Source organism: Drosophila virilis, unplaced genomic scaffold (assembly GCF_030788295.1).
Source record: "Drosophila virilis strain 15010-1051.87 unplaced genomic scaffold, Dvir_AGI_RSII-ME tig00001611, whole genome shotgun sequence".
NCBI lineage: Eukaryota > Metazoa > Arthropoda > Insecta > Diptera > Drosophilidae > Drosophila > Drosophila virilis.
Window position 1 is genome coordinate 826,717 of NW_027212848.1, and position 27,986 is coordinate 854,702.

General features: G+C 36.6%; 1 long non-coding RNA gene across 1 annotated transcript in view; it reads left to right on the forward strand.

Moving 5' to 3' along the window:
• LOC138911572 (uncharacterized) overlaps positions 1-15,393 on the forward strand; it is a 130,786-nt gene extending 115,393 nt beyond the window's left edge. Inside the window, exons 2-3 of the long non-coding RNA XR_011417309.1 lie at positions 14,907-15,068; positions 15,134-15,393. This is a non-coding gene — a long non-coding RNA (uncharacterized lncRNA). The remainder of the gene's footprint in view (positions 1-14,906; positions 15,069-15,133) is intronic.
• Positions 15,394-27,986: the final 12,593 nt, after the last annotated feature.

Genomic DNA, 27,986 nt, shown 5'->3' on the forward strand with positions numbered 1-27,986 from the left:
ATTGCTTGTAAACAGAGTAAGTTTTCGATTTTCGGAAACAAACTCGATCTGCGCAGGAACTAGGAGCACCTACATCTAAAATTTCAAGTCTCTAGCTCTTATAGGTTCTGAGATCCTCGCGTTCATACATACGGGCAGACGAACAGACAGACAGACGAACATGGCTAGATCGACTCGGCTTTTGGTGCTGGTCGGGAATATATATACTTTATGGGGTCGGAGATGATTCCTAGCGCCTGTTACATACGGGGTATAAAAAGAAACAATAAAAACAAGTAAGAGGTTCTAGTCGGGATCTCCCGACCCTCTGAACCCCTCTGAACCCTCTTCTCCCAACATCAAATGCATATATATATATATTTTATTTTAGAAGCTATATGTCAAGTTTGGTGGCTCTAGCTCCTATGATGTACCAAAATTTCCAAAAAATCAGGATATCGATATCGATTTTTATCGATTGCTTGTAAACAGAGTAAGTTTTCGATTTTCGGAAACAAACTCGATCTGCGCAGGAACTAGGAGCACCTACATCTAAAATTTCAAGTCTCTAGCTGTTATAGGTTCTGAGATCCTCGCGTTCATACATACGGACAGACATACAGAGGGACATGGCTAGATCGACTCGGCTATTGCCGCTGATCAAGAATATATATATTTTATGGGGTGGGAAATTATTCCTAGTGCCTGTTACATACATTTGGACTTTGCACAAATACAATATACCCTTATACCCATTTTGAATGGGTTCAGGGTATAAAAAGAAACAATAAAAACAAGTAAGAGGTTCTAGTGGGGATCTCCCGACCAGGGGATACCCTGAACCCTCTTCTTCCAACATCTAATGCATATATATATATCCAAATTTAGAAGGTATATGTCAAGTATGGTTACTTTAGCTCTTATTATTTACCAAATTTGCCCTAAAACAGGATATCGATATCGATTTTTATCGATTGCTTGGAAACAGAGTAAGTTATCCATTTTCGGAAACAAACTCGATCTGCGCAGGCACTAGGAGCACCTACATCTAAAATTTCAACTCCCTAGCTCTTTTAGTTTCTAAGATCCTCGCGTTCATACATACGGGCAGACGAACAGACAGACAGACGAACATGGCTATATCGACTCGGCTTTTGGTGCTGGTCGGGAATATATATACTTTATGGGGTCGGAGATGATTCGTAGCGCCTGTTACATACAGGGTATAAAAAGAAACAATAAAAACAAGTAAGAGGTTCTCGTCGGGATCTCCCGACTAGGGGATACCCTGAACCCTCTTCTTCTAACATCAAATGCATATATATATTCTATTTTAGAAGCTATATGTCAAGTTTTGAGACTCTAGCTCTTATTATTTACCAAAATTGCCCTAAAACAGGATATCGATACCGATTTTTATCGATTGCTTGGAAACGGAGTAAGCTAGCGATTTTCGGAAACAAACTCGATCTGCGCAGGCACTAGGAGCACCTACATCTAAAATTTCAAGTCTCTAGCTCTTATAGGTTCTGAGATCCTCGCGTTCATACATACGGACAGACGGACAGACAGACAAAGGGACATGGCTGGATCGACTCGGCTATTGCCGCTGATCAAGAATATATATACTTTATGGGGTCGGAGATGCTTTCTTTTGCCTGTTACATACATTTAGATTTTGAACAAATACAATATACCCTTATAGCCATTTTTAGTGGGTTCAGGGTATAAAAACAAGTAAGAGGTTCTAGTCGGGAGCACATGATAAAGGGATACCTTTAGTCCTCTTCTTCCAACATCAAATGTATATACATATTCTAATTTAGAAGCTATTTGTCAAGTTTGGTGACTCTAGCTCTTATTATTTACCAAATTTGCCCTAAAAGATGATATCAATATCGATTTTTATCGATTGCTTGGAAACAGAGTAAGTTATCGATTTTCGGAAACAAACTCGATCTGCGCAGGCACTAGGAGCACCTACATATAAAATTGCAAGTTCCTAGCTCTTTTAGGTTCTAAGCTCATTGCGTTCATACATACGGGCGGACGAACAGACAGACAGACGGACATAGCTAGATCGACTCGGCTTTTGGTGCTGGTCAGTAATATATATACTTTATGGGGTCGGAGATGATTCCTAGCGCCTGTTACATACAGGGTATAAAAAGAAACAATAAAATCAAGTAAGAGGTTCTCGTCGGGATCTCCCAACTAGGGGATCCCCTGAACCCTCTTCTTCCAACATCAAATGCATATTTATATATATACTATTTTAGAAGCTATATGTCAAGTTTGGTGACTCTAGCTCTTATTGTTTACCAAAATTTTCCAAAAACAGGATATCGATATCGATTTTTATCGATTGCTTGGAAACGGAGTAAGTTATCGATTTTCGGAAACAAACTCGATCTGCGCAGGCACTAGGAGCACCTACACATAAAATTTCAAGTCTCTAGCTCTTATAGGTTCTGAGATCCTCGCGTTCATAAATACGAACAGACGGACAGACGGACAGACAGTCAGACGAAAATGGCTAGATCGACTCGGCTTTTGGTGCTGGTCAGTAATATATATACTTTATGGGGTCGGAGATGATTCCTAGTGCCTGTTGCACACATTTGGACTTTGCACAAATACAATATACCCTTATACGCATTTTGAATGGGTTCAGGATATAAAAAGAAACAATAAAAACAAGTAAGAGGTTCTAGTTGGGATCTCCCGACTAGGGGATACCCTGAACCCTCTTCTTCCAACATCTAATGCATATATATATTCTAATTAAGAAGCTATATGTCAAGTTTGGTGACTCTAGATCTTATTATTTACCAAATTTGCCCTTAAACATGATATCGATATCGATTTTTATCGATTGCTTGGAAACAGAGTAAGTTATCGATTTTCGGAAACAAACTCGATCTGCGCAGGCACTAGGAGCACCTACATATAAAATTTCAAGTCCCTAGCTCTCTTAGGTTCTAAGATCCTCGCGTTCATACATACGGGCAGACGAACAGACAGACAGACGGACATGGCTAGATCGACTCGGCTTTTGGTGCTGGTCAGTAATATATATACTTTATGGGGTCGGAGATGATTCCTGGCGCCTGTTACATACAGGGTATAAAAAGAAACAATAAAAACAAGTAAGAGGTTCTAGTCGGGATCTCCCGACTAGGGGACACCCTGAACCCTCTTCTTCCAACATCAAATGCATATATATATTCTAATTTAGAAGCTATATGTCAAGTTTGGTGACTCTAGCTCTTATTATTTACCAAAATTGCCCTCAAACAGGATATCGATATCGATTTTTATCGATTGCTTGGAAACGGAGTAAGCTATCGATTTTCGGAAACAAACTCGATCTGCGCAGGCACTAGGAGCACCTACATCTAAAATTTCAAGTCCCTAGCTCTTTTAGGTTCTAAGATCCTCGCGTTCATACATACGGGCAGACGAACAGACAGACAGACGGACATGGCTAGATCGACTCGGCTTTTGGTGCTGGTCAGTAATATATATACTTTATGGGGTCGGAGATGATTCCTAGCGCCTGTTACATACAGGGTATAAAAAGAAACAATAAAAACAAGTAAGAGGTTCTAGTCGGGATATCCCGACTATGGGATACCCTGAACCCTCTTCTTCCAACATCTAATGCATATATATATTCTAATTAAGAAGCTATATGTCAAGTTTGGTGACTCTAGCTCTTATTATTTACAAAATTTGCCCTTAAACATGATATCGATATCGATTTTTATCGATTGCTTGGAAACAGAGTAAGTTATCGATTTTCGGAAACAAACTCGATCTGCGCAGGCACTAGGAGCACCTTCATATAAAATTTCAAGTCCCTAGCTCTTTTAGGTTATAAGATCCTCGCGTTCATACATACGGGCAGACGAACAGACAGACAGACGGACATGGCTATATCGACTCGGCTTTTGGTGCTGGTCAGTAATATATATACTTTATGGGGTCGGAGATGATTTCTAGCGCCTGTTACATACAGGGTATAAAAAGAAACAATAAAAACAAGTAAGAGGTTCTAGTCGGGATCTCCCGACTAGGGGACACCCTGAACCCTCTTTTTCCAACATCAAATACATATATATATTCTAATTTAGAAGCTATATGTCAAGTTTGGTGACTCTAGCTCATATTATTTACCAAAATTGCCCTAAAACAGGATATCGATATCGATTTTTATCGATTGCTTGGAAACGGAGTAAGCTATCGATTTTCGGAAACAAACTCGATCTGCGCAGGCACTAGGAGCACCTACATATAAAATTTCAAGTCTCTAGCTCTTATAGGTTCAGAGATCCTCGCGATCATAAATACGAACAGACGGACGGACACACAGACGGACATGGCTAGATCGACTCGGCTTTTGGTGCTGGTCAAGAATATATATATTTTATGGGATCGGAGATGATTCCTAGCGCCTGTTACATACAGGGTATAAAAAGAAACAATAAAAACAAGTAAGAGGTTCTAGTCGGGATCTCCCGACTAGGGGACACCCTGAACCCTCTTCTTCCAACATCAAATGCAAAGATATGTTCTAATTTAGAAGCTCAATGTCAAGTTTGGTGACTCTAGCTCTTATTATTTACCAAAATTGGCCTAAAACAGGATATCGATATCGATTTTTATCGATTGCTTGGAAACGGAGTAAGTTATCGATTTTCGGAAACAAACTCGATCTGCGCAGGCACTAGGAGCACCTACATCTAAAATTTCAAGTTACTAGCTCTTATAGGTTCTCAGATCCGTGCGTTCATATATACGGACGGACAGACAGACGGACATGGCTAGATATACTCGGCTATTGCTGCGGATCAAGAATATACATACTTTATGGTTCGGAGATGCTTCCTTCTGAGTGTTACATACATTTATATTCTGCACAAATACAATATACCCTTATAGCCATTTTTAATGGGTTCAGAGTACCCTGAACAATCTTCTTCGAACATCAAATGCATATAAGTATATATTCTATTTAAGAAGCTATATGTCAAGTTTAATGACTCCAGCTCTTATGATTTACCAAAATTTCCCAAAAAACAGGATATCGATATCGATTTTAATCGATTGCTTCGAAACGGAGTAAGTTATCGATTCTTATCGATTGCTTGGAAACAGAGTAAGTTATCGATTTTCGGAAACAAACTCGATCTGCGCAGGCACTAGGAACACCTACATCTAAAATTTCAAGTCTCTCGCACTTATAGGTTCTAAGTTCCGTGCGTTCATATATACGGACGGACAGACAGACGGACATGACTAGATGTACTCGGCTATTGCTGCTGATCAAGAATATATATACTTTATGGGGTCGGAGATGATTCCTTCTGCCTGTTACATACATTTAGATTCTGCACAAATACAATATACCCTTATAGCCATTTTTAATGGGTTCAGGGTATAAAATTACAATTTATAAAATATACCTTTAAGACAACAAGTATGATGTTTTATTTCTTTATTTAATTTGTATTACTTTAAAGAAATTATAATTTAATATCAAGAAATTATATAATATTTGCATCAACTTAAAATAACATATTTTTTTTTTTTTACTAAATGGCCCGCAAGCGTAAAATCAAACCCAAAAAGCAAAAACAAACCACTTGCAAAACAACAACAAGAGACAAATGAAGCCGCTATGCTCTTTGCAGGGTTCTCTCTCGTCCCTATAAGGCAGCGTGGAGAAAAAACAACAGAACAATTCGCGTACTATTGTTATTGTTGCAGAGCCGAGTCTCGGAGCAATAGATAGAAAAGATAGATTTAGATTTAGATAGATAGCGCACCAACATCATATATTATGACGTCACGTTTCATAGAATTGTATTTCTTGTGATGTTTAGTATATATTTCTACTTTAGTTATATAGTAAATAATTTGTTAACATATGTAATAATTTTAAATACGAAATGATCGCACATTAAAAGCCTTGGGGGTGTAACGTCACATGCGAAGCAGAATGTTGCAATATTCATAAGTTCCCTTGGCTTGGCAGACACATACACAATTGTGTGGGATGAGACACACATACAACAACTATCTGGCGCGTCGAGGCTTTGATACCCTTTATTTATAAGAATAGTATATCATTTTTAATGAAAAGTAGTATTATTATTGATTGTTCTAATATTTGCACACTAATCACGAAATTATATTATATATTATATATATATTATATTATTATATATATATATATTATAACTAATTAAAATACCCTATTTTGAGAAAGGTTGTGAAATGAAAAATCATAAAAATCTGCCGAGCTCCTTGCAAGTTGAAAACGAGTGGAGAAGAAGAAGACATGACTTTGCAAATTATAGGCATAGCAGTGCTTAGAAACCACAACAATGAGCTGGAAGGGTGTAGAAGCTAAGATCATATGCTGTAGCCTCAAAACCGAAAGGGACAGCAACGACAGAATTTCTGGTGTAATTATACCCTGAACCCATTAAAAATGGGTATACGGGTATATTGTATTTGTGCAAAATCAAAATATATGTAACAGGCAGAAGGAAGCATCTTCGACCCCATAAAGTATATATATTCTTGATCAGCATCAATAGCCGAGTCGATCTAGCCATGTCCGTCTGTCTGTCCGTCGGTCCGTCCGTTTGTCCGTATGTATGAACGCAAGGATCTCAGAACCTGTAAGAGCTAAAAAATTGAAAATTTAGATGAAGGTGCTCCTAGTTCCCGCGCAGATCGACTTTATTTCCGATAATAGATGACTTATTCCGTTTCAAAAGCAATCGATAAAAATCGATATCCTGCTTTTTGGGCTATTTTGGTAAATAATAAGAGCTAGAGTCACCAAACTTGACATATAGCTTCTAAAATAGAATATATACATGCATTTGATGTTGAAAGAAGAGGGTTCAGGGTATCCCCTAGTCGGGAGCTCCCGACTAGAACCCATTACTTGTTTTTATTATGTTTGTTGTTGGTTCTTATCGAAAATGTTTTGAAGTTGTGATTGAATTTTGGTCAGAAGTAGCTGCAGACAGCCGGCCGTTGTGTTCGCAATAGAGAGAGCTGTATGACTTCATTCACAACATACGTTCAAAGACAATATAAACACTAAGATGAGTAGCGCCATACAACAAAATGCTACTATGCAGCTTAATTTTTTGAAAATTGAGAACGAAAACGAAATCAATAGCATTGCGCTCTCACAGCCGAGAGAACGAAAAAGCTAAAAATAGAATTTGGTCTCAGCTTCGGCTCTGTGACGGCCGTGCAAGCAATTATGTTTGTATGCATGTGAATATACATACATAACAGCATATTTGAATATGTTGTTATCCACCGCTCTGGCAAAGTCTCTGGCTGGCAAAGAAATAATTTTCTTAGTTTTTTAGCGCAGATCACGACCCACCCAAAAGTTCTGTTGATATATGAATGCATTTTGTGTACTGAGGTTGGCTCCGTACAAGAAAATTTGTATTTTTAAGTCGATGCAAATATTTATATAATTTTTTATATTTGAAATTATTAATTAAAATTTTATTTTTTCAAAGATACATTTAATTAATTTTTTTTTTATTTTATTATTTTTGTTGTTCGAAAATGCATTCATATATCAACACAAATTTGGGATAGGTCATGATCTGCGCTAGAATACTAACAAAATTTATTTCTTGCCAGCTAAAGCCAGAGCAGTGAATAACAACACATACATACATAATTTATAGTTCTTATGCATGTATAATTCACGCATACAACAAAAGGTGCACGCACGCTATTGGCTGAGACATGAACTTTCCTCGAGCATACACTGTCCAAAAAGAAAAGTGAAATCGATCTATGTGTGCTATTTTCTTAACATAGTTATTGCGCAAGAAGCGCCTTGTGTAAAAATTATATGAGTTCTTAAACTTTCCTGCAAAATTATTCGTTAATATCTAGGGTAATTTATCATTTAAATAAAGCTTGCATTTCATGGATAAACCACAAGCACATTGCGTCGATCGTAAGTTCTAAGCTTTTTCGCTCAATGTACTTCGAAAACGAAGCGACGCAAAGCAGCATCGACCAGCTTTGCTGAGGGCAGGCTGGCGACTAACTTCGTAGCTCGTGTCCGCATCAGCAAGCCGCGACTTCGGCATTTGTTCGTCTGGTCTTTGGAGAACGAACAACCAGTCGGCAGGCATGCTGTACGAAGCCTCAAAGGCCAGAGAAAGGCCAGGCTAGAAATTTTGCGTCGCATTCAAATGTATGGGCGTTAAGATGAGTAATGAGTGTTTATATTGTCTTTGATACGTTTAATTGAATGGACTCGGATTGAATGGAATTGAGTGAGTACGAGGCATACAATGAAACGCATGAGTACCAATGTGTGTGCGTGTTGTGACATACCAAACGGCTTCAGCGAAATGAGTTAGAATAAATAAAGCGTAAAGCGAGATAAAAACTTTGGCACAGCCTAACAAACTCGATTTACTCGATACAAGAGGCGCAAGAAGTCTAAAGAAATGGACGGAGAAAATAAACGGCGACGAGACTGTATGTATTTTGCATGCGCATTTAGTTGCTTTTGTTTTGTTTTTATTGTTATTGTTTTTAAATATATGATAAATGCACTTTGCCTAAGAGCTTGTTTTATTTGTTTTGTTCGAACTTAGATTTATCCCTAAGTATTGTTTATAAGTGTTTATTGTGTGTTAGTTTTTTTTTCAGATTTAATTTAATTTGCTTGAAATAAGTATATAGGTTTCAAGAAACGCAGTGGGTGCAAAGGAGTAAAGCGGAGAGGATATTAAGGAGAAAATCCATAGTTGAATGTATAGCTTAATTGAGAAGAGAGGCCGAAACGAACTATGGCAATTTTTCTCAAAAAATAAAAAACGAAAATGGAGAGGAATTGGCTGAACTTGTTGCCTGTAAGATGCGTTTTTCTGTTTTTAAACCCAGAACCCATTAAAAATGGGTAAATATATATGTTTGAAATTCAAATTTATGTAACAGCCGGAAGGAAGCATCTCCGAACCTATAAGAGCTAGAGACTTGAAATAGATGTAGGTGCTCCTAGTTCCCGCGCAGATCGAGTTTATTTCCGATAATCGATAACGTACTCCGTTTCCAAGCAATCGATAAGAATCGATATCGATATCCTGTTTTCTGGGCAATTTTGGTAAATAATCAGAGCTAGAGTCACCAAACTTGACATATAGCTTCTAAAATAAAATATATATTAACATTTGATGTTGAAGGAAGAGGGTTTAGTGTATCGCCTAGTCGGGAGCTCCCAACTAGAAACTCTTACTTGTTAAGTTTACAGGAAGCACATCTAACCTGGTCAAGCATAAATGTTATTTAGTAAACGGCAATAAATTTTGCAAAGCTTCACCTGTTGATGTAAATTCAGCAACGAAACAGGAGGGTGTAGCCGTTGTTATCGAATGGGTTGTTCAGAACTTTCGTCCATTAAAAATTATCGACGACTCCGGTCTTAAGAAGTTTGCATCATTTTTAATTAATGTTGGAGCAACGTATGGTTCTAATGTTGACGTTGATAAATTGTTACCACATCCAACAACAATATCTCGAAATCTAGCAATGATTTATGAGTCACACTTTGGCCCAATAAAAACCGAAATGAAAAAATATAAAGCCTTTATATATGCCATTACTAGTGACATATGGACTGATAATTATTTGTAGTCATCGTCTTTGTCCTGTACTGTGCACTACATAAAGGAGGGAGTTCTTGTTGATCGTCTAATGGCCATGAAGTCAATGAATGAAATTTCCTGCATAGGTTCAAATATTCGGGCAAAAATAGAGGAGATATTAAAAGACTTCGGATATGACCTTCAAGTAGACAATTCCATAATAGTAACCGATCTTGGGTCTAATATGATTAAAGCCTTTCACGATTTGGAGAAAATTCATTGCGTCAACTATCTGCTAAACAATGCTGTTGAAAAAGATATTGATGCTCTTGCTAAGATGGGGAATATCATTACTATTTCTAACAAGCTGGTAAAATATTTTAAAAACCTGGCATTAACTAATTTTGAGGATTCTCTTTAAAAAGCTTTTGCGCCACTCGCTGGGACACCGTTTATTATTTGCTAAAATCAATAGAAATTAATTGAATTGACTTGTTAAGTCTTAAAGAAAAAATCAGACATCCAGTATTAAAGGCATGAACATAAGTCATTTGGGTTCCATTATATGCCTATAAGTTTTTGAAAATGTTTAAAAAAAAACTTGAAGCAAGCAAACGTCCGACGATTCACTTGATTCTTCCGAATATAAATAAGTTAAAGAAAACCTGTCAGACTGAATGCAATGATATTGAGATTATTCAATCACTTAAATTCGCACTAGAAACCCAAATTTTAACGATGGTAATTCCAAATTTGACAATGTATCACAACATAGCAATGTTTCTTTTCCCACCCACAAATAAATTAATACAATTTTCACACACTGAAAAACAAACAGCCATTAACGAGTGCAAAAATATTATGCATTTTTTTTAAAAGACAGTATTTGTACCACAACAGAAACCCATTTAGCTAATGACGAATTTGCTGAGTATATAAAAGTTCGCCCAGTTAACAAAATAAAAGACCAAGTGAAACAAGAAATAACAGGATACTCAAATATTAATGTGACATATAGCCTGTTTCCACTGGTTTAAGAAATGTCACATTTTCAAATTTCACATATTGGTGTTGCACCGGTTGTCGGTAACATGTGAGTGGCAAAAGTACCGCTTCTTTAAATAAACAGCTGATCGAGTTTCTTTAACTTAAGCGCCGTAAAGTTCTTTCAAAACTCAAAAATTGCGCTCTCGAAGTAAGGGCTCCATTTTAGGTACTCTTTTTGAGCTTTCGCCATGTTTAAAATCTAAAAACTGTGGGATTATTTTAATTTTGAGTATTTTATTTAAAGGTGCCGCTTGCCTGCGTTGATATATCACCTGTTTATGGTTATGATACTTTACCTTTTTTCACAACATCGATAGAAATCTCGATTAATCATCTCAAAAAACACGGGGCAAATTAACACATTTTTCAAAAATTTGCGTTTTTTTAAAGATGTGTGAAATGTGTTTTCTTATTGGGAAACGCACAGGGCGCATTTCACACATATGTCAAAATTGTTACATTTTCAGAAATGTGTGAGAAATGTGTTCAGTGGACAGAGGCTATTAGATGAGTAACGCCATACAAGAAAATGTTTCTATACAGCTTGAATTTTTGAAAATTGAGAATGAAATCTGAATCATTGCGCTCGCACAGCCGAGAGAGCGAAAATGACCTCTCAGCTTTGGCTCTATGAGGGCCGTGCAAGCAATTATGTTTGTATGTGTCTAAATATACATACATAACAGCATATTTCAATGCGTTGTTATCCACAGCTCTGGGAATGTCTCTGGCTGGCAGAGAAAAAACTTTTATAAGTTTTCAAGCGCTGATCATGACCTATCCCAAATTTGTGTTGACATATGTATGAATGCATGTTTCATACTGAGGATGGCTCCGTTGAAAATATGTATTTTTAAGATTCAAATATTTATATAATGTCTTTTAAATAAATTAATATTATTTTTATTTTCCCATTAACAAATAAAAGAGTGCTAAAAAATACAAATCAAATATTAAAGTAATTAAATTAAAAACTACTATTTATAAAATATACCTTTAGGACAACAAGTATGATTTTTTATTTCTTTATTTAATTTGTATTACTTAAAAGTAATGTTAATTTAATTTCAAGAAATTATATAATATTTGCATCAACTTAAAATAACATATTTTCTCTTTTTTACTAAGTGGCCCGCAAGCGTAAAATCAAACCCAAAAAGCTCCTTTACCGTAGGAAGCAACAACAAACCACTTGTAAAACAACAACAAGAGACAAATGAAGCCGCTATGCTCTTCGCAGGGTTCTCTCTCGTCCCTATAAGGCAGCGCAAAGAAAAAACAACAGCACAATTTGCGTACTATTGTTGTTGTTGCAGAGTTGAGTCTCGGAGCAAGTAGATAGAAAAGATAGATTTAGATTTAGATAGACAGACGTCATCATCGATTATGACGTCACGTTTCATAGAATTCTATTTCTTGTGATGTTTAGTATATATTTCTACTTTAGTTACGTACATTTAAATAATTTACGAATGGGGTCTTTTATAGTAAATAATTTGTTAACATATGTAATAATTTAAATACGAAATGATCGCACATTAAAAGCCTTGGGGCTGTAACGTCACATGCGAAGCAGAATGTTGCAATATTCATAAGTTCCCTTGGCTTGGCAGACACATACACAATTGTGTGGGATGAGACACACATACAACAACTATCTGGCGCGTCGAGGCCTTGATACCCTTTATTAATTAGAATGGTATATCATTTTTAATGAAAAGAATTATTATTGATTGTTCTAATATTTGCACACTAATCACGAAATTATATTTTTCATAGATATTGGATAAAAATGTATATATAAGAAGGATTGTGCTATTTGGGTACATCACTTATGACTAATTAAAATACCCTATTTTGAGAGAGGTCGTGAAATGAAAAATCAGCTTGGTCGTGAAATGAAAAATTGCTTGCCGAGCAGCTTGCAAGTTGAAAACGAGTGGAGAAGAAGAAGACATGACTTTGCAAATTATTTTTGCATAGCAGTGCTTAGAAACCACAACAATGAGTTAGGAGGGTGCTGAAGCTAAGATCATTTGCTGTAGCCTAAGACCGGAAAGGGATAGCAACGACAGAATTTCTGGTGTAATTATACCCTGAACCCATTAAAAATGGGTATAAGGGTATATTGTATTTGTGCGAAATCCAAATGTATGTAACAGGCAGAAGAAGGCATCTCCGACCCCATAAAGTATATATATTCTTGATCAGCATCAATAGCGGAGTCGATCTAGCCATGTCCGTCTGTCTGTCTGTCCGTCCGTCCGTCCGTCCGTCCGTATGTATGAACGCAAGGATCTCAGAACCTTTAAGAGCTAGAGGCTGAAATTTTAGATGTAGGTGCTCCTAGATCCCGCGCAGATCGAGTTTATTTCCGATAATCGATAACTTACTCCGTTTCCAAGCAATCGATAAATCGATATCCTGTTTTTTGCTATAGTCACCATACTTGACATATAGCTTCTAAAACAGAATATATATGCATTTGATGTTGGAAGAAGAGGGTTCCCCTAGTCGAGAGTTCCCGACTAGAACCTCTTACTTGTTAGTATTTAAAAATGGCGAAATCTCCAAAAGAGTACCTAAAATGGAGCCCTTACTTCGAGAGCGCAATTTCTGAGTTTTGAAAGAACTTTACGGCGCTTAAGTTAAAGAAACTCGATCAGCTGTTTATTTAAAAAAGCGGTACTTTTGCCACTCACATGTTACCGACAACCGGTGGAACACCAATATGTGAAAATTAAAAATGTTACATTTCTTAAACCAGTGGACACAGGCTATATGTCACATTAATATTTGAGTATCCTGTTATTTCTTGTTCCACTTGGTCTTTTATTGTGTCAACTGGGCGAACTTTTATATACTCAGCAAATTCGTCATTAGCTGAATGGGTTTCTGTTGTGGTACAAATACAGTCTTTTAGTAAAAATGCATGATATTTTTGCACTCGTTAATGGCTGTTTGTTTTTCAGTGTGTGAAAATTGTAATTATTTATTTGTGGGTGGGAAAAGAAACATTGCTATGTTGTGGGTTTCTAGTGTGAACATAAGTGATTGAATAATCTCAATATCATTGCATTCAGTCCGACAGGTTTTCTTGAATTTATTTATATTCGGAATATGTGCATAATCCACAAAGCCAAAGCATCAAAATTTGTTGTGTATTAGCCTCTGTCTACTGAACACATTTCTGAAAATGTCACATGTGTTTCCCCATAAGAAAACATATTTCACACAACTTTCAAAAAACGCACATTTTTGAAAAATGTGTAAATTCGCCCCGTACATTTCGTGTTTTTTGCGATAGTTAATTGAGATTTCTATCGATGTTGTGAAAAATGGTAAAGTATCATAGACAGCTGATAAATCAACGTAGGCAAGCGGCAACTTTAAATAGTCGGGAGCTCCCGACTAGGGAAAACCCAAAACCCTCTTATTCCAACACCAAATAAATTTAAAAACAAAAGTTCCCTCGGCAGGGTTTGAACTCGCAACTGACCGCATTACTTGCTATGCCTCTACTCAGCAGCCTCACCAACTATTTTGTACTAATGATAAAAAGGAAGTAAAATAGCATTACAAAAAAGTCGCAATTACCATGCTGTTAGAGTATCTGTATGCCAAAAATGTCAATTGCATTTAAATTGTGATTTAAATTGGTTGGTAATAAAAGTTGGGTTATAAACTTGATTTATAGCTCTGGGCTGGTAGCGGGGAGGTGGCGATAGGTATAAAATGAAAGATACTTGACACATATATAATATTCTAGAAGCAACATATCATGTTTGGTGACTCTAGCTCTTATTATTTACCCAATTTACTCAAAAAACAGGATGTCGATATCGATTAGTATCGATTGGTTGGAAACGAAGTAAGTTATCGATTATTGGAAACAATCTCGATCCGCGCAGGCACTAGGAGCACCTACATCTAACATTTCAAGTCTCTAACTTTTATAGGCTCTGAGATTCTTGCGTTCATACATACGGACGGACGAACGGACGGACACACAGACGGACATGGCTAGATCGATTCGGCTATTGATGCTGATCAGGAATATATGTACTTTATGGGGTCGGAGATACTTCCTTCTGCCTGTGTCATACATTTGTAGTTAGCACAAATACAATATACCCTTTTTACGCATTTTCAATGGGTTCAGAGTATAGAAATTTAATAAGTTAAATTACAAATTTGATGTGTTTTTTAACATTTTTCTTTCAGAGTACAAAAACAGCTTGGCACTTATATAACTGCGGTTGGGAAAAAATTCCGTACAACAAACAGTTCCGAACAAGTCTGGAGTATATGATACTTTGTAGCCAGCGACCTGTGAGAATAACGGCTTTTAAATTTTCAACATTATCTCTTCAAAGTTTTGCTGCGGTAAAAATCATAGCAACACATAAAATAATGAAAAAATAACACACTAATGAATTATATTATTACAGATACTGAGCACTTCAATGAGTTACTTTACATTGCTACGATCGATTTATTTTGAAAACAAAATGTGAATGATTCAGCACTACTCAAAATGCACTACTTCTGTTCTTCACTTTTTTTATAAATACAGTGGTTAATATAGTTTGACATACTTACATATTAGAAAGAATGTCAAAAATCCCAGGTGTTTCAATTAAAATAAAAGGTAAATGCCCGCAAAATGAAAACAATTAAGTTACCAGCTAAAAAAATTTTAGGCAACGGACAGCATGTGCCAAATTTAAAATACATAGGTAATCTTTCCTTCTAATAGCGAGAAGTATAGTTAGAGATAGTTAAACAGACTGGCTTTGTCTTTAAGTTTTGCATTGCAATTTTATAGCAGTATTTGATTGATTTGAATGGCGAAGATTCACATGTCAATATAGCTGACGATATTCCAAATTTGATGACCCCAGCCTTTAAAACCAAGCAAAATTGTTATAAAGACAGTAATTTAAGACCGATTTTTACCGATTGAGTGAAAACAATTTATCGACTATCTGTGCGGGCACTAGAAATGTCAGGTTTACATATTACATGTTTACACTTAAATGTCATGTTTTTAGTTCCTATTGGCTTCTGAGATAGACTCGTTCAAACGGAGGGGCTGACAGACGGACATTGATAGATAGATTCTGCTATTGATGCTGATCAAGTATATGTTTACTTTATGGGGTCAGAGATACTTGCTTCTGCCTGTTACACATATTTACATTTGTACAATAACACTATACCCTTTTAAGGCATTTTTAATGTGTTCAGGGTATAATAAAAAAAGAGGTTCTAGTCGGGAACTCCCAACTAGGAAATACCATGAACTAGAAATATTAAGAAATATTTTTATTAATGGTCGACAATACGAGTGTCTTCCTCATTATTCAATAGATTATACAATAGATAATGAAATTATATGCTAAAAGCCTAGATAAAGAATACAATTTTCTAAATAGCATCACCGACCGATGGAGTTATTTTATTTGCCAGTCCGGCCAGCTGTGCCCCTTTTCACAGCTAATTTTGTCAGTGACGCTATAAGAGCCGACATCTAAGCAGAAGGTTGCAAGTAGAAAAAAAGTGTTCTTAAGTAAAATTAAAAATAATCTTAATTTGCTATATTAATAAAGAAAATACAATAAATAGGAAAAAAAAGTAAGAAGATTGTTAGTAAAGTAAAGCAATGTAAATTAGATAAGGAGTGTTAAGTAGATAGGACAAAGAGAGAAGTAATGGGAAATCACCGACCCGGTGGGGGAAAATTTTTTTTAGCCCCTACCAGCCAGCTGGAGTAGGATGGCAACCGAAGATTAGGGTCCCAATTTAAACCTCGAAAGGCAAAAAGCAGAAATTGCTTCTGAACAGATTCAATACGATCCTGGCTATTGTTATACTGTGGAGACCAGATGCAAAAGCAGTATTCGAGGATAGGGCGAACAAGAGAGATGTACATAAGCTTTGTTATAAAAGGATCGTTAAACTCTTTAGATCATCGTTTAATGAATCCAAGTACACCTTTTGCCTCATTAACGATGGTATCTATGTGTAGATTGAAACAGAGTTTAGAATCAAAAATAACGCCTAGATCCTTAACTGTTAGTATACGTTGCAAAGCGATATTGTCGATTGTATAAATGACAAGATAAGGTGTAGTACGAATATATGTCATAAACATACACTTTGAACAATTAAGATGCAATCGATTGGCCGAACACCAAAATTGCATAGCATTCAAATCGTCTTGTAGACGAGAATGATGTAGGGGATAATTGTAAGATAGAAAAAGTTTGACATCGTCCGCATACATGAGTACACGGGCATGTGATATAAAAGAGGAGATATAATTTATAAAAAGAGTAAAGAGTAAAGGTCCAAGAAGACTACCTTGAGGAACACCAGAAGTAAACTTGAACCCGTTTAGAGGTAGTCAGCCTCAGCATTACTCTTTGGGTCCTACCTTTTAAATAAGAATTAATCCAATGTAAAAGGGACGAAGGGAAACCTATTCGGTCAAGTTTAAAAAGTAAAATGTCATGGTGCACAGAGTCAAACGCCTTACTGAAGTCAGTGTAAATGACATTAGTTTACGTTTTCGAAAGGAAAGCATCATTTGCCAAGGAAGTTAACTCAAGCAGATTGGTCGAAGTTGCCCGATTCTTTACGAATCCATGTTGAACAGGGGAAACAACTGATTTGCAGAAATGCTGCAAATTCGAAGTAATTATTTTTTCAAATAATTTAGGAATAGCGGACAATTTGCAATGCCCCTGTAATTTTGTATATCAGACTTTCCACCTTTCTTGTGAAGGGGTATGATATAAGATTCTTTCTAAAGAGATGGAAAGACAGAAGTTTCAAGGGATAGATTAAAAAGCTTTATGGATAAAGAAGAGAAGAACTACACTCCTTGAGTAGACAACTAGGAATATTATCCGGCCCAGGAGAGTAAGAGGATTTTAAAGGGTTTATAGCTAATGGGATAGAAGAGTGTGAAATAATGTGAGGAGGTATAAGGTAAAAGGTATAAGGTAATTGGTATTAGGATAGACTGAAGAGTAAGTTGATTGGAAAAAATTAGCAAAGATGTTAGCAGAATCAGTGTCATTGCTAGCTTTATCCATCCCTAGAGAGAATAAAGATGCCAAACTTGAAGATGTACGCTTCAAGTTTACAAAATTATAAAACTGTCTCGGATTTTAGGCAAATTGCCTGCTACAACGAGTTAGATAATTCTCATAGCATTGAGAATGAAGAAGTTCATCTTGGCTATGGAATATAAAGCCTGGTCTCTAAACGAACCAGACTTTTTAAACTTTTTAAAATATTAAGATTTTACATTTTGTAGATGTGATAATCTGGGAGTAAACCAGGGTGGTTTTGAAAAAGAAGTCGAAGGAATTGACTTAGGAATACACACATCTAAGAGGGAGTTTAGGGTGATATAAAAAGAATTAATGGCAGTATTCATATGAACCGAGTCATATAAGAAAGACCAATCGGTTGCATAAATAAGTTGATTCAGCAAAGAATCATTTCCTTTGCGAAAGCAACAGCAGGGCTTATTGGCTGATGAACAGGAAATGAAAGGATTACAATTGAGTATTGCAATATCTAAAGTAGGATGATAGAGATGAAGGAGGGGACCTAGACACATTAGAAATAAGGTAGTCGTTAACAAATACAAGGTTAAGCATTCTATTCAAATGATTAGAAGTTGAATTGATGCTGTGCTGAGGGCACTAGTTATCGATTATCGGAAATAAACCCGATCTGTGCAGGCACAAGGAGGACCTACATCTGAAAACTTGACTCTCTAGCTTTTATAGGTTCCGAGATCCTTGCGTTCCTACATGCGGACAGACAGACGGACATGGCTAGATCGACTCGAAATATTTTCCCCGATGATCTCGAACTCCTGACAGTCCGCACCACTTGCTATGCTTCTATTCAGCAGCCACACCAATAATTAAGTACTCATGATAAAAAAGGAACTTAAATAGCATTAAAGAATAAAGTCGCAATTACCATGCTGTTAGAATGTGAAGCAGACGCGCATGAATGTGTGTTTGTACATGTATACAGAAATTCTTAGAGATGCTGATAACTTTGGTTTTTTCTTAACCGATCTTTATGAAATTTTCTATAGTATATCTTATTGTACCATAGTATATTTGTGTATACTCAAAAAGTCAATTGCATTTAAATTTTGGCTTGAATCGGTTAGCAATAACAGTTGGATTATTAACTTGATTTATAGTTCTGCGGTGGTAGCGGAGAGGGGGCGATATGTATAAAATGGAAGATACTTGACAAATATATAATATTTTTAAAGCAACATATCATGTTTCGTGACCCTAGCTCTTATTATTTACCAAAATTGCCCAAAAAACAGGATATCGATATCGATTTTTATCGATTGCTTGGAAACGGAGTAAGTTATCGATTATCGGACACAAACTCGATCTGCGCTAGGCACTAGGAGCAACTATATCTAAAATTTCAAGTCTCTAGCTCTCATAGGTTCTGACAACCTTGCGTTCATACATACGGAAGGACGGACAGACGACGGACATAGCTAGATCGACTCCGCTATTGATGCTGATCAAGAATATATATACTTTATGGGGTCGGAGATACTACCTGCTGCCTGTTACATACATTTGGATTTTGCACAAATACAATATACCCTTATACCCGTTTTTAATGGGTTCAGGGTATAAAAAGTATGAAACGTCCCTCAAATGAATTTTAGCAAAGATCTTTGAAATTGAGTTTGAGTTTGAGGCCAATCGGATGGTAGGCAAGAAAGTTTCATACAAACGTTTTTTGCGATTTTTTCATACTTTCGGGTGGAGTTTCCCGAACGCCCGTCTTAACGTGCACCTTCATCACATAAGGTAACTACAGTGAAATTTTCAGCTTCCTAGCTTTTACGGTTTGGGCTGTGCGTTGATCATCAATCAGTCAGTCAGTCAGGACAAACTGTTTTATAAAGAGAGATGTATAATCTAAGCTTTAATTCTTTTGAGTAATCATCTATATTATATAATTAGGGTCTATTTTAGTTTGATTTTCAAATTCTATGAACTGTCTTGGTTGTCTACCATACCAAGTTCGTATGGACAGTATTCATGTACTCTCGATGGTGAAGTGTTGAAACAATATATGAAATAATTCAACCATAGGACCCCATAGTCTTCGGTTATCGAAATATATGAACGAATAAATTCTTTAAATTGTAAAATATAAATGGCGGTTGGCTTTATTTTTACGATTCTTGTCCGTTTCGTACGGCTCCGATTTCAGAATTGAATTCTCCTTTTATTCTTCTTATTGTTTTGCTCGAAGTATCGATATCGTAAGCGATATCGATACATCAGGCATATTGCACTAAGTTTCTTATTATCTTATCCTATAATATGGTTACATTGATACTTTTAAATTTACATTCGATTGGTTGTCGATCTTACATTCGGCTAACCTAACTACAGATCGCCCACGATCTTACAATTTTGGGGTTACATTACATCTCACTTATTTATATGATCTTAGGTTATCTATATATGTAGGTTAACGACATACATCTATTGTGTCGGATACACACTGAACCCATGGCTTGAGCCTAGCTGGCTCTAATATACTATAGTATGTCATCTGAGTCAACTGGCAATCTTCAATTTCAACCACTTCATAACGGTCGTTGTCAAAGACTCTGTTTATCTTATGCGGGCCGCGATATTTTGGTGTGAATTTCTTATTAACTCCTATTGTAGTGTGAACATTACAAATGGCCACGTAATCACCTATTTGATACGTTAACGGAGCTTTATGTTTCTTGCCATATATTTTCTCATTTCTTTGCTGTGAGCACAAAATATTTTCACTAGATTTCTTTAGCACCGCATTAAGATTTATCTCCTCTATGTTTAATTTATCCTCTTAATATTCAGTTAATTCTTCAACTATTGGTCCTTTTTGGATTACTCCAAATACTGGGTGTTTTCTGCGTGCTACTATGAATAGCGTTATTTATGGCATACTCAACTTTGTTCATCAACCTTTACCAATCTGCCTGCTGAATGGGCTCTAAGAGTTTACCTAACATAGGGGTGAGAACACGATTAACTCTTTCAACTTGGCCATTGGCCTGTGGTTCCCCAGTGGCAACTTTGATATGCTCTATACTGCGTTCTTGCAAGAAATTCGCAAACTCTAGCGATGTGAACCACGTGCCTCGTTCCGAGATTATTCTTACAGGTCTACTGTAAAATTCGAAGTATTTGCTCAAGGCGTCTTTGGCTTCACGTGTACTGGTACTATTTACCGGAAATAATTTCACAAATTTTGTGAAGGCATCTACGACTACCAAAATATGTTTTCTTTTTGATGTGATACTCGATAAAGGGCCTAGATGGTCTATGTGTAATGTATGAAAGAGCACCTCTGAGTTCGGTATGCTAGGTAAAGTTCTATTATGTACATATGGTTTTGGGCATAGAGTGTAATTTTTCTACTTTACTACGCATTGACAGGAACCAATATGTTCTTTTTAGGTCATTAACGCACTTGTCTGCCGCTAGATGTCCTAACTTCTCGTGTGCTACTCTGATTAATTGCTCTTCCATGCACTTCGGAACATATGGGCCTAACTTGCCATTACTATCTCTGTTGTATATTATTACATCTATCATTTCAAATTCAGTCTCGCGACTTTCCTCTATTATTTCTCTAATTTTTCCTATGTCTTCAACTCGCATCTGCTCAGTTTGTAAGATTAAGTCCACATAATCTGGGGTAACACCAACCACTCCAATTTCTAGTGCTGAGTTTATAATCGGCTGATCTTTATATTCAAAATTATCCTTCTCTTTTGCTCTAATTTCTGTGAATCCATTTTTATTCACGTCTCCAATCTCCAATCTCCGAATGGAGATTGTAGTGCTTTTATATTTTGTGGAACTCTCTATGTTTTCCTCTACTGTCTTTGTTGCTACCATATAAACTACGATGCTCTTATTTCTAATGAGGTCACTAAGCAGATTGGAAATATATCTCTGAAAAATGGCTGGTCCATATTAAAGCCCGAAAGGCATTCTTGAATACTCGTACTGTCCATGAGGGGTTACAAACGCAGTGTACGGGATTGATTTTTCGTCAACTCCAATCTGGTGGTAACCACTTTTAAAATCTATAACGGAAAAACAGCATTTGTTCTTTAAATATTCCAGACAGTCCTCAATTAGCGGCAACGGAAAAGTGTCCTTAATAATTCGCTTGTGCGAACCGCGATAATCAACACACATTCGGAGATCTCCTGACTTCTTTTTCACCAGAACCAAAGGGGAAGCACACGGAGATTCACTAGGTCGAATGACCTTTTTATTAAAAAGATCCCCTACAATTTCTGCTACCTTGTCCCTCTCATAACAAGACAGGCGCCGTGGATTGCAGTAGAATGGTGTTGTGTCCGTTACTCTAATAGTCATGTTGTATTTAGGGGGCACTGTAAAGTCACATGCCCGATGTAGATAATGAGTTCTAATTAGTTCCTTACATTTGTCTGCCCAAGATTTGCCAAACTTTTCACCCACGATAATGGGATCATTCTCTTCGATTTCAATACTGGCACAAAGGTTACTAAAATCATATTTTGCACTTTAAAGTATTGAAGACTACTCTTAACTTGGCTGCCTACCTCTTCATTTAGTAGTTGATTGCTAATTTGATGATTACTTAATGTAGGATTGCTTATATTGTTATACGATAAATGATTGAATTCCTTATCGCTAATAATTTGTTGGTCACTGGTGAACAAAGATGCACATTTCGAATAAGCGGTTTTATTCTTTATTGAATTAAGAGGTAAATGATATTCAGCATTAATACTTTTCTTACGAACTAATTTTACTTCAATGATTTCTAAGGTATCTCTTCCTAATAATACTGGTAGAGTTAATATCTTATCGTCTACAATATTGAGTGAAATAATATAGGTCCTCATAAGAAAATTAATTCGGGCTTTCAACTTTCCCCATGGTATTGACTGTATTCAGATTTTAACTTTATATTTTTTTGTATTTATGCCTTATGAATAAAGCTTACGGGGCTCCCCGTATCAAATAAACAACAAACACTTGTGCATCTTTCTTCACCAAACGGAACTCATAATTGTATTAATTGAACAGCTGCTAACTCGTTATTATTCATCTCACCCGTACCCTTGTTGCCTTGCACTGCTGCAATTGTTGCTCGAACCAGCAGTTCGCAACGTACGTCCTCCCAGGTCAATGGAGCTACATGGTCTATGTACGCCTTAGCGGAACCAGATAGCAATTTTTTCGCTAATATCCACCACATAACATCTGGTGTGTTGTACAGGGTCATTACGTCTTCGAAGTCGCGCTCCCATTGCACGATCGAATAGCCATCATCACCAAAAAAGCTGCGCACTTAAGTATCAATATGACCGAAATCAAGGCGCTCCTTTGGCGCAAGCTGCAAATCAGCCACCTTTTTTTCAGTTTTCGATATAGCTAACTGTAACTCGGCTATACGTTTTCTGCTTTCCAATAATTTCGCCATCTCTTGCAATTGCCGAATTTCGTGACCTTCTGATGTTTGCAGCGCGCTTTGTGGTGAAATACTTTCAGCCGTTAAGGTTGATGTATGTTTTTCGAAATTGCGTCACTATGGTTGTCTCTTTCTTTCTCACGTACGGTCGCCTCGACTACCTTTGGCACCATGTTTCCCAGAATTATAGCGTCTTCTGCATCGTCACCATCTGACGTTTTGTTACCTCCCTCAAACAAATCTAGCATCCAATCTCCTCGTGCGGCTCCGCCTCTCTCCACGGAATCGTCCATGATTGCTTTTAGGGCTGAGCGCAATTGCTAAATTGAGACGCTTTCTCCTAGCTCAACTCTGTGGGCGCCCAATAGGGAAATAAATTCGCTATTTGATTTTCTTAATATTTCAGTATATTTCATTGCCAATGATTTGCAATGTTATTTGGGTATACTACACACCTGATTTGTCAAATATAGATGGCCGTTGGCTTTATTTTTACGTTTCTCGTCCGTTTCGTACGGCTCCGATTTATGAATTGAATTCTTCTTTTATTCTTCTTATTGTTTTGTTCGAAGTATCGAATAATATAAAAATACTTGCAAATATATAAATATATATAAATATATAAATACTTGCAAAGGTTATTTATTAGTGAAATTTTGTATTTATTACCCACGTCCGTTTCAAACGTTTTATAAGGACCCTACTTTAGTACAAAAGATTTAAAAATTGTCTTAACTCCTCTTTTTCTTTTTTATCTGTCACTGGTATTGTAACAATATATTTAGTGAGATCACATTATACTAGCTGCGTACTTGTTGCCATTCTCTGTACGAGGTAATGGACCGATTGTGGCTGTTAAAACAGTTTCATATGCAGTGTTTGTTTGTATGTGTATTCGGTAATATCATTGGGGCTTTAGTATGTGAAATGGTCGATGAGACGAACCAAGAAAATAAACACAGTTCCACCACATATAGCTTACGATAAAAATGTCGCCTGTGTTGTAACCGACAAAAGCTTGCGTTGTAATGTACCAACTAAAGCTTTAGCTAGTGTGCTTGACGAAAGTGTAGCTTTTGTAAGTTTGTACCGCTCATATAACTCCACATGGGACCTTTATAAGGCCACCCCCAACTTCGCTGTCTCCACTTGTCGCAATCCCCGGTAAGCCAAGACGCTCACGTGTGACGGACACTCAAAACCTTACTCTAAGGGCATCTCCAAAGAGAAGGAGGTATGCGAACATAATAATATTTTTTCAGATCGGGAAAAATAATATAGTGTTGTTTTATAGAGCTTGATTATATTCGACCGTCCTCATACGATAACTTGCTAGTCCTCCATAGGACAACTAGGACAAAAATATGTGTTGCCCCAGCCAAACAGCCCTAGGTTATGGGCTAATATTCTGAGTGCCATTTCATAAAGCACGTCTGCAGTGCCAATTGGAGCATCCGACGGGTACAGAAGATATTGACGCTCATGGCGGTCTCATCAACCGAATCCGGGTCCCCATCGCAAACCCAGTGCAAAACAAAAAAAACTACCGACTTAAATGATTAGCTAAAATTTCTAAATTTATTGGGTGCAGTGCCATATGAGTTGAGTGCCCTAGCATTAAATAAGAAATATCGACATTTTTATTCCATTTTTTTTGTATATATACGAAAGCAAGTCAGCAGTGCTCTCAAGCTAAAAAAAAAAACGTTGCAACAAAAGAAAAATGAAAATATAACTTAAAAAAATTTGCTGTATAAATAAATAGTACAAAGAAAAATCATAAAAATAATATGCATAATTAACAACTTTTTAATGCTCACGTGATGAAAGAAAGTTTACTCATTGTGTCTTCGTATCTGCATACAGACATACATTTATACAGCTTTTAGTTAGGTAATAGTTAGCACTAACCAAACAACATCTAGACTGGACATCAGTGCAGGAAAGTAGGCACAAAAAGTATCGGTGGCATCTGGTCCAAGCTCGCGAGTATGGGAGTAGAAGATATACAGTTGATGTATTTTTGAACCGCTTACTCTACAGGAAAGTGCTTAGCGTACACTCTTCCATATGATTTGTGCGATGATGTTAAGGGATCGCTTAAATGTGTGTGTGTGCAAATTATTAATTAATGTATGTCCTGCGATGTTATCATGGGTAAGTTGCGTTGATCCCGAGCTGCTGTAGTGCGTATTTATTTATTTATTTATTTATTTATTAATGGTCGACAAAACGAGTGTCTTCCGCATTATTCAAAAGATTGTACAATATAATTATATGCTAAAAGCCTAGTTAAAGGATACAATTTTCTAAATAGCATCACCGACCGATGGAGGTGTTTTATTTGCCAGTCCGGCCAGCTGTGCCCCTTTTCACAGCTAATTTTGTCAGTGACGCTATTAGAGCCTACGTCTAAGCAGAAGGTTGTAAGTAGGAAAAAAGTGATCTCAAGTAAAATTAAAAATAATCTTAATTTGCTATATTAATAAAGAAAATACAATAAATAGGAAAAAAAGAAAGTAAGAAAATTGTTAATAAAGTAAAGCAATGTAAGTTAGATAAAGAGTGTTAAGTGGATAGGACAAAGAGAAAAGTAATGGGAAATCACCGACACGGTGGGGGAAAATTTTTCAGCCTGTCCGGCTAGCTATGCCCCTGCTCATAGCTGGGAATGGTCAGCGACTTCCCGAAGGTATTCTGAAAGCAACGATTTTATTAGGGGTAGAGACAGTTCAATAGAGAAAACGTGACGCAAACTATTATAATTTTTACATAGCACGCGAAAAGAATTGTGCATAGCGTAATCTGTTGTGCACGTAGATAGTAATAAGGGGCGATAATTTCTGGTTGGTCTAGCCGGAACAGAGAATTGAAGACGCCCTAGCAGAAAAGGAGAATCTATGTCGCCAATAATCAACTTATGTAGAAGGACAACACCGAGAATTGTCCTACGGTTGATTAACGACGGAAGGTTGAGAAGAAGCAGTCTGCTGGAGTAGGACGGCAACCGAAGATTAGGGTCCCAATTTAAACCTCGTAAGGCAAAAAGCAGAAATTGCTTCTGGACAGATTCAATACGATCCTGGCTGTTGATATACTGTGGAGACCAGATGCAAGAGCAGTATTCAAGGATAGGGCGAACAAGAGAGATGTACAGAAGTTTTGTTATAAAAGGATCGTGAAATTCTTTAGACCATCGTTTAATGAATCCAAGTACACCTCTTGCCTCATTAACAATGGTATCTATATGAAGATTGAAACAGAGCTTAGAATCAAAAATAACGCCTAGATCCTTAACTGTTAGTATACGTTGCAAAGGGATATTGTCGATTGTATAACTGACAAGATAAGGTGTAGTACGATTAAAAGTCATAAACATACACTTTGAACAATTAAGATGCAATTGATTGGCCGAACACCAAAGTTGCATAGCGTTCAAATCGTCTTGTAGACGAGAATGATGTAGGGGGTTAGTGTATGATAGAAAAAGTTTCACATCGTCCGCATACATGAGTACACGGGCATGTGATATAACAGAGGGAAGATCATTTATAAAAAGTGTAAAGAGTAAAGGTCCAAGATGACTACCTTGAGGAACACCAGAAGTAACGTGAACCCTTTTAGAGGTAGTCAACCTCAGTATTAATCTTTGGGTCCTACCTTTTAAATAAGAATTAATCCAAAGTAAAAGGGACAGAGGGAAACCTATTCGGTCAAGTTTAAAAAGTAAAATGTCATGGTGCACAGAGTCAAACGCCTTACTGAAGTCAGTGTAAATGACATCAGTTTGCATTTTCGAAAGGAAAGCATCATTTACCAAGGAAGTAAACTCAAGCAGATTGGTCGTAGTTGACCGATTCTTTACGAATCCATGTTGAACAGGGGAAACAACTGATTTGCAGAAATGCTGCAAATTCAAAGTGATTATTTTTTCAAATAATTTAGGAATAGCAGACAGTTTTGCAATGCCCCTGTAATTTTGTATATCAGACTTCCCACCTTTCTTGAAGATTTACGCTACAAGTTTACAAAATTATAAAACTGTCTCGGATTTCGGGCGAAATGCCTTTTACAACGAATTAGATAATTCTCATAGCATTGAGAATTAAGAAGAAAGAAGTTCGACTTGGCTATGGAATATTTAGCCAAGTCTGTACACGAACCAGACTTTTTAAACTTTTTAAAATATTTGGATTTTACATTTTGTAGATGTGATAATCTGGGAGTAAACCAGGGTGGTTTTGAAAAAGAAGTCGAAGGAATTGACTTAGGAATACACACATCTAAGAGGGAGTTTAGGGTGATATAAAAAGAATTAATGGCTGTATTCATATCAACTGAGTCATATAAGAAAGACCAATCGGTTGAATAAATAAGCTGATTCAGCAAAGAATAATTTCCTTTGCGAAAGCAATAGCGGGGCTTATTGGCTGATGAGCACGAAATGAAAGGATTACAATTTAGCATTGCAATCTCTAAAGTTGGATGATAGACATCCTCAGGATGAGACAAAGGAGGGGACCTAGACACATTAAAAATAAGGTAGTCGTTAACAAATACAAGGTCAAGTGTTCTATTCATATGATTAGAAATTAAATTGATTTGAAACAACGAAAGATCAAGAATGCAGTCTAAAAAATCGTGCTGTGCTGAGGGCACTAGGTAATTTTCAGCAGTGAATAATGACCAACAGATGTTCGGCAAATTAAAATCACCCAACACCAATAATAGGTCATTATCCCGCACGTGTGA